The sequence below is a fragment of the Peromyscus eremicus genome, chromosome 9 (assembly GCF_949786415.1).
Source record: "Peromyscus eremicus chromosome 9, PerEre_H2_v1, whole genome shotgun sequence".
Taxonomy (NCBI): Eukaryota; Metazoa; Chordata; class Mammalia; order Rodentia; family Cricetidae; genus Peromyscus; species Peromyscus eremicus.
Genome location: NC_081425.1, coordinates 29,040,850 through 29,060,911, shown reverse-complemented (window position 1 = coordinate 29,060,911; position 20,062 = coordinate 29,040,850).

Sequence of the window (20,062 nt, the reverse complement as noted above, 5' to 3'; positions counted from 1 at the left end):
TAGTACTTGCTGTGGTTGTAGGACAAAAAGTAGAGAAGGGGAAATTTAGACAAGAAACACATACTATTAAGAAACTATTGAAGTATGTCTAAGGCTACTCACAGTATCTATATGGTACTGACTTTGATAATCCATCCCTGGTGCATGAGCGGGATTTTGGAGCCCACTAACTATGATTGGACACCTGATGCATCCTTGAGGCAGGGGGAAGGTCTTGGACTTCACTCTACTGGATGTACCTCCCCCTGGGAGGCCCTGCCTTCTTGTAGGGGGGGAAATGGGGGATCAGTTGGGGGGGAAAGGCTGGGGGCGGGAGGAGGGAAGAAGGGGATGTCTGATTGATGTATAAAATGAAAAAAATTCTTAATAAAAAATGAAAAAAGAAATGCTATTTCTTTGCTGATTGTTAAAATTTTGATCATTTTGGAACATTCAGAGGTTAAAAGATAATGTGAAGATAATAAAATTATATCTTATTTTTGTTGTCGAGCTTTTGTTATTTTTGTTACCAAATAGTTCGGTGTACTTTTTGTTTGTAAGTCTGCAAAAGTGAGGGAGGCAGATTTTTAAGAAAAAAAAAATTCAGTCACAGTGTTTGATTTTCCATAGGAAGAGTAAGTAACACACACTTTAATTTTTTCAGGGGAGAGAAAGACATAATAATAATAATCGGGGAACATTATAGCACCAGATATGCATGCACGACAAAAAGGCACAGGTCAATACATTAACATGAATAATTGATGTATATTAATGAATATAATAAAATGATTTATGTTTAATAAGTACATAGCTAAATAACAGTCAGATGTCTGTCACGTGAAACACTAGACAAGCTCTCTGCAGTTAAAGAAGAGTAAGCAACAATCACAGTTGTCCTTACCTTTGACCTATTTCATTCATCTGTTCAGGTTTCAGATCCTATGTACCTATCCACGATGATTAAGGCATCTCAATACCATCAATGTGACTGACCCCATAAAAGGAAGTTGTAGAAAGTCAAGTGAGAATTAGAACTTTCTAAGATTTATTATAACCAAGAGCCATATGAATGCAAATTGCCTACTATCCAGCACTCCCACTGATATGCTTTGCCACACAGCAAGAAACCAAAGAGCTCTAATAGCCAATTGATATTAATAATTAATTCCAACATTGCTCTATGCCTGGCCTTTATCCTGTGATTGGCAGGTGAGCCTGCAGTTTATTGAAATGGACCACAGACAATTAGGAAATGTCACTCTGGCACACATTCCACTATCCACACATCCCTTTAATAAAACTCTTTTAATACTTCTAGTACCTGAAGTCTATGTAAATTATGCAAAACCTCAAGTCTTATTTTTGAAGAAGAGAGGGGCCATAATGTATCAAGAGTTATTCAGCTCCTTTTAACTGCAAACACCCAAACCATTAATGTGAGTTCGAAAATTGAAGTAGGAAAGTGAAGCTGAAGTCCATTTCTGGAGCAAAATCATTAAGATTTAAAGAGCTTGGAACAGGAGTGGTGTGCTGTACTTACCTTTTATTCTTAGGGACCTAGGCTTTAAAATGACCTCAAATGAAGTGATTTTGCTCACCTCTCAGACTTTTTCAAGACCTGATGAGACCCTGTATACATGGAGAAGGAAATCTCCAGAAAGTAAAATGGTAATGGTAGAAATAAATAAAATATAGCTATGTAAAATTGCTCTGAATAGGAGACTATCATGCTTAATATATTTAAAAATTTATTTTACATTTGTATTCATTTGTTTGTTTGTGTGTGTGTTTGTGTGTGTGTGTGTGTGTGTGTGTGTGTGTGTGTGTGTGTGTGGTTTGCTCAGATGTGTGCCACAGCATGTCTATGGAAGTCAGAGTGTGGATTATAGGGATCAGTGCTCTCCTTTCACTATGTGACTCCCCTAGATTGACCTCAGTCATCAGGTACCTTTAACAGCGGAGCCATTTGTTTCTCCTCCAATGTTTAAAATTTAAGTTAAAAATAATGAATTACTTTATACTGGTAAAGCAATGAATTGTTGCATTCATTAAAACACAGCACATATCAATGTTTTATCTATCTAGTTCCTGAGGGGGGGGGACTCAGTTTACATTATATAACTTAAGCAAATATTCAAATTATCACCCATGTATGAATTCTCTGACTTATCACTGCCTATTTGTACTCATTCGTTCTGTAACAGATATCGTGATAAATCCCATAACACTACATAAAAAGATCAAATACGAAAAATATGTTATCTGACCAAAAATAGCACGAGGTCATACAGGTTTCATGACTTCACACGATTTAAATTGCAACTGCACTCAGATATATTTCATTTGTTCTCTAATTTATACTATGGTGGCTAGTGATTTTGATTGTATAATGGAAGCTGGAAAATTACTTGTATTGTTATACACCACGATTATGAAAATAATAAACTATTTATTGATGTCAAATCACACAAATTTGGGCAAGAATGTGTTTAGTGATTGGACTCAATCTGTGTGTGATTCACTTAACACAGGGTGTTCCAGTTGTCCTTCGGGTGGCAAGCATCCCAGGACAGTTCATTTTGATGAAGGTGAGTTACTCTACATCATCTGGACAGAAGCCTGTGCTATTCTTAGTTGCTATAACCAGCTGCATTACTGAGAGCAGGCTCTGTCCTTACACATTATAGATGGATAGCTTCAGATAAGAAAAAGCTATCTTGGTGAATGGTGGGCAGAATTTTGATGTTTCTGTCTCACGGGTGATAGGGTTATCATTCACATCTCCAGGTGATTTGAGAAGATGGCTGTCTGGAGCAATAGATAAAGACTCATTGGACTGTTACAGAGGAAAAGAAATTCAAGGGAGGCAGAGGAATTTGTTATTAGGAAGCAAGAATCATGGCTCTCATGGGAAGAGGATAAAAGGAAAGAAAATGTGTGAAAATCCCGCTGCCTTTTCTTCATGACAGTGTATTCTGTTCTGTGGGCTTATTTGAAATGGCTTAGATGATTAGTGCTGTATCATCCTACTTGGTGCTTTTCTTTCATCAAGCAATGTGGTGATATTTTTGGAATAAGCCGGAACAATTCAAATGACAACATTAGCCATAATTACATAATGTAGATAAGCTGCTTTACAGTGGACTCGAGGTTGTCACAGCTGTGGGGGTTTGTTTAAGTTGAGATGACTGCTTGTTCAACTTATTTTTTTTATTTAGATAACTATTTAAAATAAGCCAGTGACTTCTGTGGATCTGTAAATTTCATAGGTAACAGAGGTAATTATGAATTTTATCTTTTTTACTAATTGCATCCCAAAATATTGAGAGAGGACTTCAGTAAAGAGAATACAATATTCAAACTCTGTTAAGATTTATAATGACAAAGAAAATGTCTAGGAATGCAATGGAATGAATGTTTATAAAGTGTGAATCTGCACATTTAGGGATTTGCCTAGGGATATTTAAAAATTAAGTGTGTTTAATGGTTTCTTGACTCAGCATACTTATCTACTACAGGGAACATGAAGAAGTACAGGAATAGTTAACATAATTGTATCCACTTAGAATGCTGAAGTATCACCTCTTTATGGTACTTATTTAATCTTCCCAAAGAATTTGCAAGATATTTTTCTCCTCAAATCTCTATGAAAATAAATAGCAGACTGGTGATTCTGGAGTTGACTTTGGCAGAAGATAGATTAGATTACAAAGGAATGTTAATTCAAGGGATCATACAAAATTGTAAACGTTTTCCTTTCAATATTCCCACCTCTGAGAAGTTTTCTCTTAAAGTTCTATTTTGTTCTGAATTTCTGTTTACCTGTCTGTCTCTCAGTGCACGTGGGTGTGTGTGTGTGTGTGTGTGTGTGTGTGTGTGTATCTGTGTATGTGTGTGTGTGTGTGTATCTGTGTGTGTGTGTGTGTGTCTGTGTGTGTGTGTGTCTGTGTGTGTGTGTGTCTGTGTGTGTGTGTGTGTCTGTGTGTGTGTGTGTCTGTGTGTGTGTGTGTATCTGTGTGTGTGTGTGTGTGTGTATCTGTGTGTGTGTGTGTGTCTGTGTGTGTGTGTATGTGTGTGTGTGTATGTGTGTGTCTGTGTGTGTGTGTGTGTATCTGTGTGTGTGTGTGTGTATGTGTGTGTCTGTGTGTCTGTGTGTCTGTGTGTGTCTCTGTGTGTGTGTGTGTGTGTGTCTGTGTGTGTGTCTGTGTGTGTGTGTATCTGTGTGTGTGTGTGTGTGTGTGTGTGTGTGTGTGTGTGTGTATGAATGCTTCTCACCATGTGTGGAGGGTAGAGAACAGCTTTCAGAAGACTCTTGTCTTCCACCTTGTGGAAGGAGAGGGCTCTTGTTTCTGCTGCTCTTCATACTCCAGCCTAACCTCTCTGAGTCTTCTGGCAATATTCCTGTCTGTCTCCCATTTCTTCCTAGGAAGTCTAGGATTACAGATGTACACCAATGCAGTTCAGCTTTTTATGTCCAGTCAAGAGATATTTTTTTTAAATATTAAGCTTGTAGATCTAGCTAGATCTTAAACTTATTTGAATTGGCTAATAATATCTCATATTAAATGTTCTACCAGATGTTAATCGCTGAGTCCCAGGCATGGATTGTCACATAACTATTTCAAAATCTTGTATTATTACAGAACATTCTTTTGATGATTCTTCCTTACTTTTAATAATTTGCATGTTTGTTCTAACATAACTGAACCAAAAAAAAATTGTATCAAAGAATTGAGATCATGGCACATATTGGGTTAGGTGGCACACTTCTTTTTTCATATCAAAACATTTGCTATATAATGTCTATTGTCAGTGAATTTCTTTTTTATTTTTTCTTTTCTTTTTTTTTTTTTGTTTGTTTTTCAAGACAGGATTTTCTCTGTGTAGTTTTGGTGCCTATCCTGGCTCTCGCTCTGTAGACCAAGCTAGCCTTGAACTACAGAAATTCACCTGGCTCTGCCTCCTGAGGGCTGGGATTAAAGGCATGCCCCACCACCTGGCCATCAGTAAATTTCTTTAAGGAAGATAAATCTTTGAATAATTGAGACTGCCAAACAAATATGTTTACTTATATAGACTTTGGTCAAGAAAGACATGGTTTCCCCAATAAATTAATCATTAATAATACCCATTTATTAGTGAGTTATCACTTAGTGTATGAGAGTCAAGTGAAAATTGTATTAAAATAATGAAACTCTGTAATATTCATCAGTCGCCTTCTTTTATTTGTTTGTTTTTCGTTTTTTGAGACAGGTTTTCTCTGTGTAGCTCTGGCTGTCCTGAAACTCACTCTGTAGACCAGGCTGGCCTCAAACTCATAGAGATCTGCCTGCCTCTGGCTCCTCAGTGCTGAGGTTAAAGGCATGCACCACTACTGTCTGGCCAGCAGTTGCCTTCTTTTGTGTCCTACTTGTCTAATTTAGAAAGCATACCAGTAGCAATTGAGACAAGGGCAGTTTCTTGCCCAGTGTCTAACTTTGCCACAGTGAAAGCGAACTCCATATGGAGATTCTTCAATGCCCATAATCTTTTTGTGAAGTAAATTGGTGCTAACAGGAGCAGACATGTCTCACTGTCATGAAAAGCCTTATGTTATTAAAACATTTTAAATGCCATATTCTGCAGGTCTCTCAAGTGTTTGAAGATCATCTGTCTTTCTAAAGGATATCTCTGTTTGACCTTGAAAACACACCTAGCATGGCCAAAAATTTGATTGCTAGATAACTTACTGCTAACCTGTATCTCTTAATTATCCTAAGTAGTTTGTAATAATAACTTACAAGGGCCAGAAATTTACATTATATTTTTAAGTTAGATGCATAGGTACAATACCATAAAAAGGTAGAAACACACACACACACACACACACACACACACACAAACACACACACGCACACATATATCTGTATACATGTGTGTATGTGTGTGTATGCATGTGCATACTATAACAAAAGTAACCTTAAATTTTTATCAACTTACAAAAATATCTTAAACAAGTGTTGAAACACATATAGAGTATTTTCTAACAAAGATAACCTTAAATTGGGTATCAATATAAAAAAATCTATACCAATGTAAAATATTTGAGATTAATAGTTGCTTTTCAGTTCAAAGTAATTTCAATAATCCACATCTTTATCCTATCATTCCTATATCCTGCTTTTTTCTTCTCAGAAAAAGGTCTTTGAATCTAGCCTCCCTTACTTAGTTCTCTCCATTACCATGACCAGTAACAATTTGTAACCAACCTCCTTAAATGATGACAAATATCAGTAACCCACTGAACAACCAAAAACCATCCACTCCACATCTTGGGAATTTAGATGTCATATTCTTAAAATTTCTTCCTTTTGTCTGGAGGTGTCCGAATCTTAAGGGGACCCTGAGAAAATTGAGATGATGGTTAAGTCCTGGGAAAATGAGTTGTTACATTTGTTGTTCAGACTCTGTGTAATGGGAAAATGCAGAGCTTATCCGAAGTCCTGCCTAGAGTAGTCTGTGAAGCTGGACCCTCTCAGCTAGCAGCTTTGAAGGTTTCCTGAGAAGTTTGTAGCTCAAAACTGAACTTTAGGTGATGTTTGTTAGCTTAATGGCATTACCACAATCTATGTGGAACTGTCATTGTAGGGCCCTATCATTTTTTTTTTTTGAGACATCTAAGTTTACTGTTAGGAATGGTCATGAATCACTGCTGAAAACTTAAACATTTAAATGTTATAAGAAGCAGATCTTGGAGACATTAAAGGACCACAATCTATTAAGTATATCTGGGGAACACAAACTTAATTCCTAGTTACCTGCTACAGACTCAAGCCCCAAATCACATACAGGAAGCTAGATGAAGCCTATTTCTAGAATTAGTTAGTACTCTATATAGCTGTTAATATCATGATAGAAAGTTTATATATGTACTAATTTTATTAATTAGGGATAATATTTATACCATAAGAAAAGTTTTACAGTAAAAATAAAACCAAAGTATTATGAGATTAGTGACAATAGAATAGTCCCTTAATTTTGGTTTTCTTCTGCCCATGTCAGTTGGCTCTTGTGATTGAGATAGAGATTTTGAATTTTTCTTTAACTGGCATGCTTGGATTTAAAGAGTGAAAGAACCACACTCCAACTCCAAGGTCAGGCTTGATTTTTAATTGAATTGGTACAACCAAAAGAACATTTGCCTTTTATGTTTGTAGAGAGCAGCAAAACAAAAATATTTGGGAAGATTTATGAAATTTTATCCTGTTGGAAACGTGCTATACCATAAGGCCAAGTTTACTCCTTTTCTTAGAACATGATTCCTCCTTTTTTTCAGATGTCTCATTTGTCCAGTGGTCTTCAGATTCCTTAGTTGGATGGTTTTATTCTGCTAGAATGTTAAAAAAACAAAAAACCTTGCCCTAACCCTAACTTTGGGGAGTTCATTTTTTGCAGGGGAGGGGCCAGGTTATAACTTTGTTTTGGTAACAGAAAAATATTATCATCTAAAAGGCTGAAAAGCTGGTCAAAGACTGGGCAGGGGGCATTTGTCAGTAGCATGTAGCTGCCTGACCCCATAAAGACAGAGAAGAATCATGTTAATTGGGCTGGTCCACGTTAGCCTTTAGCAAGTCCGGAGCCTACAGTCATCTGGAGCAGTGGAGTCAGCAACTGAAACTTGGAGGTGTCTGCCAGCCAGGTAGAAATCTGTTGAGACAAATTTAAACTAGGAACAGAAGTTAAAATTTATGAACTTATTTGGAACCCTTAGGTCTATACCCTTAGTAATGGGAAAAGCAGTATTCCCAAGACCAGGAGAGAGGAAAAATACCATCTTTAGGAATACTTATCTGGGGTCTTTTCAACCTCTGTGAAGTGGGTCTAGGTTTTTATGACTCTTTTGATCCTTTGAGGTCTACTTATAAAATGACATAAAAGTTTTAGATACATTAGTATTACCAATCTGTACTGAAATCCATATTGTAGACAAAGCAGGAAATGGGTATCTGTAAAACAGCAGAAGTGGACTCATACCTTTGAGTCCCAACAAGAACTATAGATTTGGGCATTTTTCTTCTGTCCAGAAAGCCAGGTATAAGTTGGACAGAGATTTTTGGCCTGGTGAGAAGCACTTTTATATTTAGACATATTTAGATGACATCTAAAATGTTGAGCTTGTGACTGAACAGTAAGTAGTCATTGTTCCATCAGCTCATCAGAACTCTTAAATGTTAAGCTCTGAACCATAGAACAGGAGAGTAATCTGTGATAACGGCACACCAATGCTAGCTTGAAGCAGTTCCAAAAGAGCATACGTCGTCCCATATTCCTTGTTCAGAAAAGGCTGAAATGCTGGGTCAAAAGAAAACTCCCTGGCATAGAGACAAGATGGCTAACATTACAGGCCATGAGTTCTAAAACAGGTCATGTGTTACTAAATTCCAAGAAATGTAATACCATAATTTTAAGATTAAAATTTGCCAAAAAGAAAATGGGGGAATGAAAGACCCTAGCCCTTCAGGCTTACACCCCCAAGCCTCAGAAAGAGAGAATCTTCAAGCACCAGGAAATGAGAAACTAAAAATCTAGTTCCAAGGGCCACCTGACTCAGCCACTACTCAATCACCCCTGTAACAATGTAAAAATGTAAAAAGATTTCTGTTAAGAGATGTGCTCAACTGTGACTAGGATAGTTGCAAGTGTTCCAGGAAGGACCACTGTGACCTTTGTAAACTTGACTCCTGACCTGATACCCCCCTTGAGGTTTCAGGAAGAATGTGCATGTGGACGTGACTGTACCCACTCTGTGATCACCCTGTGATCAGGCCATGAAATTGTATGGAAATTGTAATCTTGTGGGTTTTGTGGGTTTTTCCTTTAAAAGCCCTTATGAGGCTGCAGTAAGATGTGACTCTTGCTCTTGGGAGCAGAGGAGCCCTTCTATATAGAAGCTTAATAAATTCCTTGTGCTGTTGCATCAAAAGAAAATATTATCATCTAATAATAATTTTTATACCTGATAAAATGAAAGGAATTTGTTAATCTATAAGGTAGTTTGGATTGAATGATTAAGCTGTTTGATGAACTATCACCTCACCTAATCAAGAGGTCTCTCATGTTTGAATCTACTCTTGATAGTATCCATAGCCTTACTTCCTGTGGAAACAAAACCAAAATCTCTTCCTCAACATAACACATATCCTGATTTCCATTCTGATATCAGCACATCCTTAAAATATATAGGCTGATTTAATTCAGTATTTTTTATTATCCAAAGTTTTTCTACAGCCATTTTTTTTCATTAGCATTTTAAAAATTAGAGTTAATAAAGAACTGTGAAATCAATCTCTAGGGGCCTTTATTACCCATTTGTATTTATTAAGTATGTCTTTTAAAGTGAGATTAGATCTATTTTTATAAACACTTATCCTGTAGGATTGTGTGGTATATCTGCAAGTCTTGAGGAATAATTCTGTTCTGAGTTGCCCATGAATTTAATATATGCTTCACAAAAGAATGAGTACATACTGTATGAAATAACTGTTTCTTTAAATTTCTATTTGGTGTCTGTCCTGGATCTCTCTGTGTAGACCTGGCTGGCCTCAAACTCACAGAGATCCATTTGGCTCTGCCTCGGGAGTGCTGGGATTAAAGGCGTGCTCGACCTTTGCCCGGCCAGAACTCTTGAATACTAATGAACAAATCCACAGATAACTAGTGACTGAAAAGGAAGAACATACTATTTTGGGAATAGGTAAGACCCTGATCTCTGGACTGGGCAGACCAGTTCTCTAACCTTTAAGCCCCAGGGGCACATGCCATGCCCCTCCCCCCCGAGCCAGTGCAGCTCCAGAGACTGGGCAGCTGCTTCTTCTCCACCCCCTCACCAAGCCAACCATCCCCTGTGGCACCAGTGACCACTGGAGCCGTATGCCCACCCTGCACCAATTGGGAACAGTGGGCATCAGAGCTATAAGTTCCCTTCTGGACCAATTGGAAAGAACAACCACAGGAGCCAGAGGCCCCTCTAGCACGAAATGTCTTATTAATAAAAACAAACCCGGAGCCAGGGATTGGGGTGAATACTGAAAGTTCAGAGAAACAGAACAGGCCACAGCTAACCCCACCTTGCCAGTTCCTCAGCTGGTCTTTTTTCCTCAGACTGGAAGTCCTCTGAGTCCTCATCTGAATCGATCTCAGCTGAACTGCTGCTCAAAAGCCTAAAGGTTTAACAGACTCTAGTTCCTGGTTTTCATGCCTTATATACCATTCTGCTTTCTGCCATTACTTCCTGGGATTAAAGTCATGTGTCACTATGCCTGGCTGTTTCCGTGTGGCTTTGAACTCACAGAGATACAGATGGATCTCTGACTCTGGAATGCTAGGATTAAAAGTGTGTGTGCCACCATTTTCTGGCCTGTATGTCTATCTAGTGGCTGTTCTGTTCTCTGACATCAGATAAGTTTCTTAGGATACACAATATTTTGAGGGACACAATATATCACAACACAGAAATTAGAGAAACATCACCCTTTACAATAGTCACAAATAACATAAAATATCTTGAGGTAATTCTAACCAAACAAGTGAAAGACCTGTATGTTAAGAACTTTAAATCTTTCAAAAAAGAAATTGAAGAAGATAACAGAAAATGGAAAGATCTCCTCTGTTCATGGGTACATAGGATCAACATAGTAAAAATGACCATCTTAGCAAAAGCAATCTAAGATGCAATGCAATCTCCATCAAAATCCCAATGCAATTCTTCACAGACCTTGAAAGAACAATATTCAACTTCATATGGAAAAACAAAAAATCCAGGATAGCCAAAACAATCCTTTAGAATAAAGGAACTTCTGGAGGCATCATCACCTCTGACTTCAAGCTCTACTATAGAGCTATAAGAATAAAAACAACTTCATACTGGCATAAAAAAAGACACATTGATCAATGGAATTGAATTGAAGACACTGGCATTAATCCACACACCTACGGATATCTGATTTTTGACAAAGAAGCCAAAATTATACAATAGAAAAATAAGAAAGCATCTTCAACAAATGATTCTGGCATAACTGGATATGCACGTGTAGAAAAATGCAAATAGATCCATATCTATCGCCATGCACAAAACTCAAGTCCAAATAAATCAAAGATCTCAACATAAATCAAGTTACACTGAACCTCATAGAAGAGAAAGTGGGAAGTATCCTTGAACACATTGGTACAGAACACCACTTCCTAAATATAACAACAGTAGCACAGATATTGTGAGCAACAATTAATAAATGGGACCTCTAGAAACTGAGAAGCTTCTGGAAGGTGAAGGACACCATCAATAAGACAAAAAGGCAGCCTACAGAATGAGAAAATATCTTCACCAACCCCACATCTGATAGAGGTCTGATCTCCAAAATATATAAAGAACTCAAGAAACTAGACAGCAAAATATAAAATAATCCATTTAAAAAATGTGCTAGAGAGCTAAACAGAGAATTCTCAACAGAAGCATTTCAAATGGCGAAAACACATTTAAGGAAATGTTCTACATCCTTAGCCATCAGGGAAATGCAAATCAAAATGATGATGAGATACTATCCTATGCCTGTCAGAATGGCTAAGACCAAAAATACAGATGATAGCTTATGTTGGGGAGGATGTGGAGGAAGGGGAACATTCCTCCACTGCTGGTGGGAATGCAACCTTTTACAGTCACTCTATAGCAGAACCTCAGAAAATTGGGAATCAACTTACTTCAAGACCCAGCAATACCACTCCTGGGCATATACTCAAAAGATATTCAACCATACCACAAGGACATTTGCTTAACCATGTTTATAGCAGCATTATTTGTAATAGCCAGAACCTAGAAACCACCTAGATGCCCTTCAACCAAAGAATGGATAAAGAAAATGTAGTACATTTACACAATGGAGTATTACGCAGCAGGATAAAAATGTCATCGTGAAATTTGTAGGCAAATGGATGGAACTAGAAAAAAATCATCCTGAGTGAGGTAACCCAGACACAGAAAAACAAATATAATATGTACAAACTCATATGTGAATGTTAGACTCAAAGCAAAAGATAACCAGGCTATAATTAACCCCAAAGAACCTAAGTAAAGAAGAGGACACTAAGAGGGACACACATGGATTGTTCCAAGAAGGGAAAAATGTTAAGATCTCCTGAGTAAAATGAGGGGGAATAGAGGAGAGGGAAGGGAAGGTATGGGAGGTGGGAACATGGGGTGGAGATGGTGAGGGAGAACAATGAGATATCTTGACAGAGTGTAAGGGGTGGGGAGAAATCTACAGCTAGGGAAAATCTTAGGAACTCACAAGATTGTCTCCAGCTGAGAACCATAGCAATGGTGGAGAAGATGCTTGAACTACCATTCCCCCACACTCAGATTGGTGTCTACCCTAATTGTTATCATAGAACCTACATCCAGTGACTGATGGAAGCTGATGCAGAAACCCACAGCCAAGCACTGCCCAAGATCCTAGAGTTCAGCTGAAGAGAAGGAGGAAGAATTATAATAGCAAGATGAGTCAGAATCACGATGGGAAAAACCACAGAGATAGCTGACCCAAGCTTGTAGGAGCTCATGGACGCTGGACTGACAGCTGGGGAGCCTGCATGGGACCAAACTAGGTCCTCTGAATGTGGGTGAAAGTTGCATGGGCTGATGTGTTTGTAGGTCCCCTGGCAATAGGACCAGGACTTATCCTGGGTACACTAACTGGCTTTTTAATTTTTAACTTTTAACTTTTTAGATGCTATTCCCTATGGTGTAATACCTTACTCAGCCTTCATGCAGAGGGGAGGGGCTAGGTCTGGCCCCAACATGGCATGATAGCCTGTGTTGACTACACAAGGAAGGCCTTACCCTCTATGAGGAGGGGATGGGAGTAGGTGTGTGTGTGTGGGGGGGGGGAAGGGTTGGTATGAAAAGGAAAGAAAAAGATGAAAAAATTTGATTTTATAACATTAAAGAGAGTTATTAGGTTGGAACTAATGATTAGGTTGGAACTAATGATTTAGGAAGCAGACCATTGGAATTATTTTTTATTCTATGTAATAACATGTACATTATTGGAAAAGACTTTTGAATATCTTTTAGATTTTTTCTCCTTTATTTTACATCCTTAAAGGATATAGAGATATCTTTAATATAATTTTTAGTTAAATTTATTTTGGAGTATATTTTATGACAAACATGCTAAGGCATTTGTAATATGAAACAAAACAATCTTGATGCATTGGTATCAAATATTTAAGTTTATGCAATGTATTTAAAGATTTTTAAAAAAATATAATGACATTATATTTAATACTCCCTGCTAAAAATCAGAACTTAGTGGATAATTTAAAGGCAATGAGAACTTTTTAAGCATATTTTGACCAAACCATGCAGAGTTTGAACATGTTTTAGAAAATCTGGTAAGGAGCAATTATAACCTGCCGTACTGTGTCCTCTCCCCATGCGTACACATCATCCAACATAAACACCAATGAGAATCTAGTTTCCTCTTTGAAAAGCATGCGAGTTTGTGAAGTGACACAGAACAAAATTGATGGCTCTCTAAACAATAGTTTACAAGGAAGAACTATCATATCTGTGCATTCTAAACCTTACTGCATTCTGGAATAAAGCCAAGGTAGAGTGGGAGAAATGGATGGCTAGCTCCTAATTTATCAAGTGACAGTGATGAATGCATGTGAGCTAACCACAGCTGTAGCTGTGCTTTAGCTCCTGGGTACTTTTTGCTGCAAGAAACTGGCAAGATTTCCTATTAGCCAGGACAAAAATATACTCTCTACAGTCCTGAATGCACAATGTCTCTTAAGCAGGTTGTCCATTTTTGTGGGAGGAAAGACCTTCTCATCCCACAGCTACAAAGAATCCAAATCTCATTTGGGTCCATCCTAGATATTCTGGAAACATTGTGATTAATCATCAGAGATGTAAATGTTTGGTGTTATGCAAGTAGTTACAGAAGTATCCAGTCCAGTAGTCTCCATCCTGGAGACACAGGATCTTTCAGAAGAGAAGAGATGACAAACCAGAGCTAAATTTAAGGTGGAGCAGAGAACTAGAGATGATTAACTGATACCTTATTTATTTTCTTTATTTCCCAATGTTTACTCCAGTTTGATATTTTACTTCCTTAAAAATGAAAATGAAAGTATTTCCAAGAAATTCAATCTTTTATTTTTCTAGCTATTCTTTCTTTCTTCTATTTATGGTTGAAATTCGGCCAAATTTTTCATAGGCATGAATCAAAGTGACCCTAGCACCTCCTCCAGACCACTATATTGTATTAGTATAACACTGCATTGAAGAGGAGAAATGGCACACCAGTGGAATAACATTTAAGTTTTGTTAATTACAGTTATTTTTCTTGAAAATGTGACAAACATTCCTATAAGAAAACACACTATGAATATTAAAAATGTGATGCAAAAATTAAATTATGTCTCTAACAAAAATTCTTATTAGTCTAAAAATTTGTCAACTCTTATCTTACTAACTCTTTCCCTGGAAAGTAGTGTATGTTGAGTGCTCATTAAAATGCAAATAGTTGTAAGTGGAATGGTGTGCATATCAATTTTAATAACATTTTAAATAATTTTGTGTGCAGGTGTTAGATAAGATTTGATAATCAAGATGTTCACTAACCACCGTATGTATGACCACGTTTGCACAAACACACATATACCTGAATACATATTATACTCATGGACACAAAAAAAACAAAAATCAATGATAAATGGGATGAGGGAAGAAGAGTCTTCAGCAGCTATTCTCTTAACAGGAGCTGCTTCTCGGTGTAGACGATAACCCACAGGGCAAACATTACTCATGTCTCTAAGCACCAGTAGTGGGTAAAAAACACCTGGGAGCATCACAATGATTTCTAAACCTTCTCTTTATCATCTGTGGAGATGCAGACATCAAAGAAATCACCTCTAATTTCAGATGATCCATACCAGTCCAGCAACTGTAGTGAATCTCCTGACATCTGAGCATCAGAATTTTATTGTCAACTCTGCCACTGCTGGACATATGCAATGTTATATCTTGTCATCTATACCACACATTTGAAATAGAATCACTTTAGTACTTTGTTTAATAAGTACAATTAAAACTTTCAGAACTGCTATTTGTATACATCATGGAATACGTGTATACTTTTAAAAGTTATAAAAGTGCTATTGCACATCAATAATATAAGAAAATATATGCATTTGAAATGTTCAGGTAAAGAAACAAAAACCTGAGTCTTTATACACACATTTCAACTTGCATACTCTTTTCCCCAAACTTGACCTCATAGGACACTGTCATCTGCTTTAATCATTTGTAATTTTTAATTATGTTGGTTCCATGTATAATATTTATTTATAATGTTCTGTTATTAATAATCTCATATTAGTTGTTTCATACCTGTAGTATCCAAGAGACTTGCTTCCCACTTGCTGTTCATTCACAGCTTCTTGTATTGTGATGATACATGCTCATTCAGATAACTGTTCCTGTGGTCACGTCTTCTTCATTGTTGCCATGTCTTCTCTCACTATAGACTCCATCTCTCTGGATGTCTAAACCAAAACAAAGCTCTCTCCTAAGATGATTTTATGGGGGTACTTTATGATAGAAACAGAAAATGAACAAGAAAAACAGCAAAACACAAATATTACATATAAAAGAAAGTGATTGCTCTAGTTCTTATATAGTATTGTGAAAATTGCAGATATGAATAACATTCAGTGCAATTTTACTTTACCAATTTAAATTATAACTTGTATGCACTCACATACATTCACAGATACATAAAACACCACGACAAATTAATGTACCCATGTGCTATTTACCATGTGAAAAAATGGGAAGTCTGCCAGGAAAAGTTATATCTTTCTGCAACAAAATAGTACCCTAAGCAGGATGTCTACATTTGTAGTTCTCTAAGCATGAGCCGATACCTTGTCAAAGTTCTTATTTTCAGTAATTTAAAAGCAGAATTGTATAATTTATTATTTTCTCTTAACAAGAAAATTCAGGTAAATAATGAAAAATAGAGTAGTTTTCAATGTGTTTAGCGGTAATTATTATGTTCTTTATGTATCTTTCGATTATGTTTTAAAAGTCTCTGTACCTTTGTCAACCCTACTAGAAATATGTTTAAAATTAACAGGAAATACAAACTAAATCATCTGTGTAATCTTCATTACTTACATATACTGCTTTGTGCAATTCCAAGAAAATAGGAAATCTTTTCTCAATTGACTAATTCTATAAATAAAAGTATCACCCCTTATTTTTTTTTTTTACAGTGATCTGGTTTTCTACGTACTGATTATAAAATTCTCGCAAGGACTGAGCAGTGAAATGTGATAATTCCTGTTAGCGTTTCATATGAGAACATATTTTCTCATTGTTATAGAAAGTTTGAGATAAAACACTGTTTACATTATGCAGTGTGGAGCTTATTTTTAAGCCTCTGGCCCTTAAATATATTTTTGTGACTTTTGTTGCTTTGTGACAGTTGTAGCAGATCTTTCATTCATCATGCAGTGTAACTGGCATTCTGCCACAATTATCAAACACAGCAACAATTGCTAGCTCTGGGGAACTGCCAGGATGAAGTAAAGCTTTTTCAAGCCCCATGTAATTAACAGAAATATTTACAGGAGGGAAAAGCGGTATATAAAACTTTCCTTTTTAAGCACCACTGGTTAGATTTTCAAGGCGTTCTGAATGTGAATATTTTAACAGTGGTCCACAGAGTCTATTGTAAATGTGTCCTCTTGTCTTGTATAATTGTCAGCACGTGATCAGTAGCTAACATCACATGAACTCCAAAGACACACCGTGTTATAATAGAAAGACAATGGCTTATTCAAAAAGTGTATAGGCAAATAAGTGATGGAAAAGATGATTGAAGTATTGTTACCTTAATTTAGAGATTGAAGCCATGTGTGGAAAAAATTTAGTAACAAGACTGATGTTTATAAATGTAGGTTTGCATTACTACCTGGGAAATGATGACCAAAAGTGTTCATTTAGACAGAATTCAAATTATCTAACTTACTTAGAGCTCTACTTCATGCACAATCCCTTCATTTCCTGGAAAGACACATTTCTTGATAGTTCTCATTGTTCTCTGAGGTGGTTCAACTATAATTAGAGCCAACAAAGGAATATTGAACAAAACTGATACAAACTGCTAAGTGAAAAAAAATGTTTCACTTTTGAATATCTTCAATTTTGTATAAATTAAAAATTTATAGATGCTTGAAAGTATTCACTGAACTTCCAAAGTGTTTGAAATTTTTTTCTGTAAAGAAGTTGAGTTTGATCTTTCAAAAGCTGGGGTTTTTGAGTTTTTGGAGAAAGAAAAACCAAACATTTTATACAATGAATCCAAAGATTTTATCAGTGTATTTACAATCAATAGTAAAATTACATTTTTAAATTTACTTCAAACATGTATATGTAATAGACATTACTAATTTATTTGACCAGTTGATCAATAGATAGAAGCAAATATACTGTTAAATCATTTATTCAGCTATAAATTGTTCTATATTTTTTTAATATTTCTATGTTTGCTTTATAATTGATTGCCTAATCCCATTTCATTTGTTAGTTGTGTGCTATTTTGTATTCAGAATATTTAAGGAATAACTTTAGACTCATAGAGAGAATTAAGCACAAAATTATGTACCCACCACAAAGACTGTAGGAACACTACACATTGTGTTCTTCATGGGAAAAACACCATCATAAAGAAGATATAACTTTTCTATAAATTAAACTGACAAGTGGACTCAATATTTATTGCAAATCATATATTGAAAATGCTTATCTCTTTTTATTAAATTTGTATTTATTTATTTATTTTGCATTCCAACTGCAGTTCACTCCGACATCTCCTCCCATTCCCTTCTCCCACTTCTCTTCTACACCTCAGTCTACTCCCCCTCTGTTACTGTTCAGAAAGAGCCTGCCTTTCCATGGGTATCAGCAAAGCACGGCATATCAAGTTACAGTAAGACTAAGCACACACACTTGTGTTAAGGCTGGGCAAGCAACCCTGATTTGGGATCATCTTTTTGCACACTGTGAAGATGTGTCATTGCCAATGCACCTTCTGATCGGCATGATGAAGAGCTGAATGTCCAATAGGTAGGCAGAAGAGGTAGCAGGATTTCTGAACAGAGAGAGGAAGAGAAGGAGGAATCTAGGCCTGGAGATTATGCCAGCAAGACACCAGGTAGACACTAAAGAGATTGGACACATAGCATAAAGTAAAGGTAACTGAGACATGTGGCAGATTGTAGATTGATAAAAGCAGGTTAATTTCAGTTTTAAGAGCTAATGGGACAAGCCTAAGCTAATGGCCAAGCTTTCCTAATTAATGAAATGTCTCCTCATTATTTTAAAGTTCACAGTACAAATAAAAACTCACTACACAATCCAGTATGAGGAATAGGTTACCAGCCGAAGCACTAGAGACAGTTCCTGCTCCCTTTGGTAGGAGTCCCCTAAGTAGATCAAGCTACACGACTCACACACACACACACACACACACACACACACACACACACACACACATATACAGAGAGAGAGAGAGAGAGAGAGAAAGAGAGAGAGAGAGACTGCCTAGTTCAGTCCCATGCAGACTCCTTGGTTGTTGGTTCAGATTCTGTAAGTTCCTATGAGCCTGGTTAGTTCTTTCTGTGGATTTTCTTGTGATGAACTTAACTCCTCTGTTTCCTATAGTCCCTCCTCACTCTCTTCAGCAGAGTTCCCCAAACTTGGTCTAATGTTTGTCTGTGTGTCTTTGTATTGATTCCATCAGTTACTGGATGAAGGCTCTCTGATGACAATTGGGGAAGTCACCAGTCCGATCACAGGTGACAGACAGTTCAAGCTACATATCTTTGTAAGTTGGAGGTCAGCCTGACCTACACCATGAATTCAAGGACAGCCAGAACTACATAGTGAAACCCTGTCTCAAAAAATAACCAACCAATCATCACCACCAACAGCAACTAAAATACCATCAAGGTCCATCCTTTGAATGCACATCCCATTAGGGAAGGAAAACAGAAACTTTGCCTTGGAGTAGTTTCACCAAAAAACAAACCCAGATTTGAATTCTCTCTTTCTTTCCTCATGTCTTCTGTCTGTAGCTTGTGGTATGGCCAGTCTGTGTTACCTGCTTGTTGTGTGTGTCTGATTTGACCCTATTACTCTATGTTGTACTTATTCCTAACAGAGAATTTTGCTGTGTATATTTTTTTATTTTTTTTTTGTATAGCAAAGAAAATATGACATGGGAAATGAAAAAAGAATTATTTACATAAATATTTAAAAGTTTTATGAGACAAGTTACATTATTGATGGCCCTCTGACACAGAATAACACATAAAATTGTAAACGTATGTTCTTGACCTATGTCCACTTGTTGCTTCCAACATTTTTGAGATATTTGTTTAAGTGTGCTTTCAACCTTTTTCTTTTTTCTGGTTTCAGCAAAGGATTACCACAACACACACACACACACACACACACACACACACACACAGAGAGAGAGAGAGAGGGGGGGGGGAGAGATTTCAGACCTAAAAGCGTAGAAGAATATAATTTAAGATTAAAGCTATACATGTACCTTAAGGTGCAAAATCTGATTTCATAGGAAATCAAAGGCAAATAAGTTTGGTGATAGCACTTTTTAAGGGCAGATTCAACCTCAATATGTTGTGTACACAGCAGAATAGTTCAGTAAACATTTAGTTGCTGTGGGATGTTGTATTTGTTAAATGTGTTGCTCTGATTGGTTAATAAATAAAACACTGATTGTCCAGTAGCCAGGCAGGAAGTATAGGTGGGACAAGGAGAGAGAGGGATTCTAGGAAGTGGAAGGCTGAGTCAGAGAGACGCTGCCAGCCACTGCCATGAAAGACGAGATGCAAGGTACTGGTAAGCCACGAGCCATGTGGCAAATTATAGACTAATAGATATGGGTTAATTTAAGATATAAGAACTAGATAACAAGAAGCCTGCTACAGCCATATTGTTTGTAAG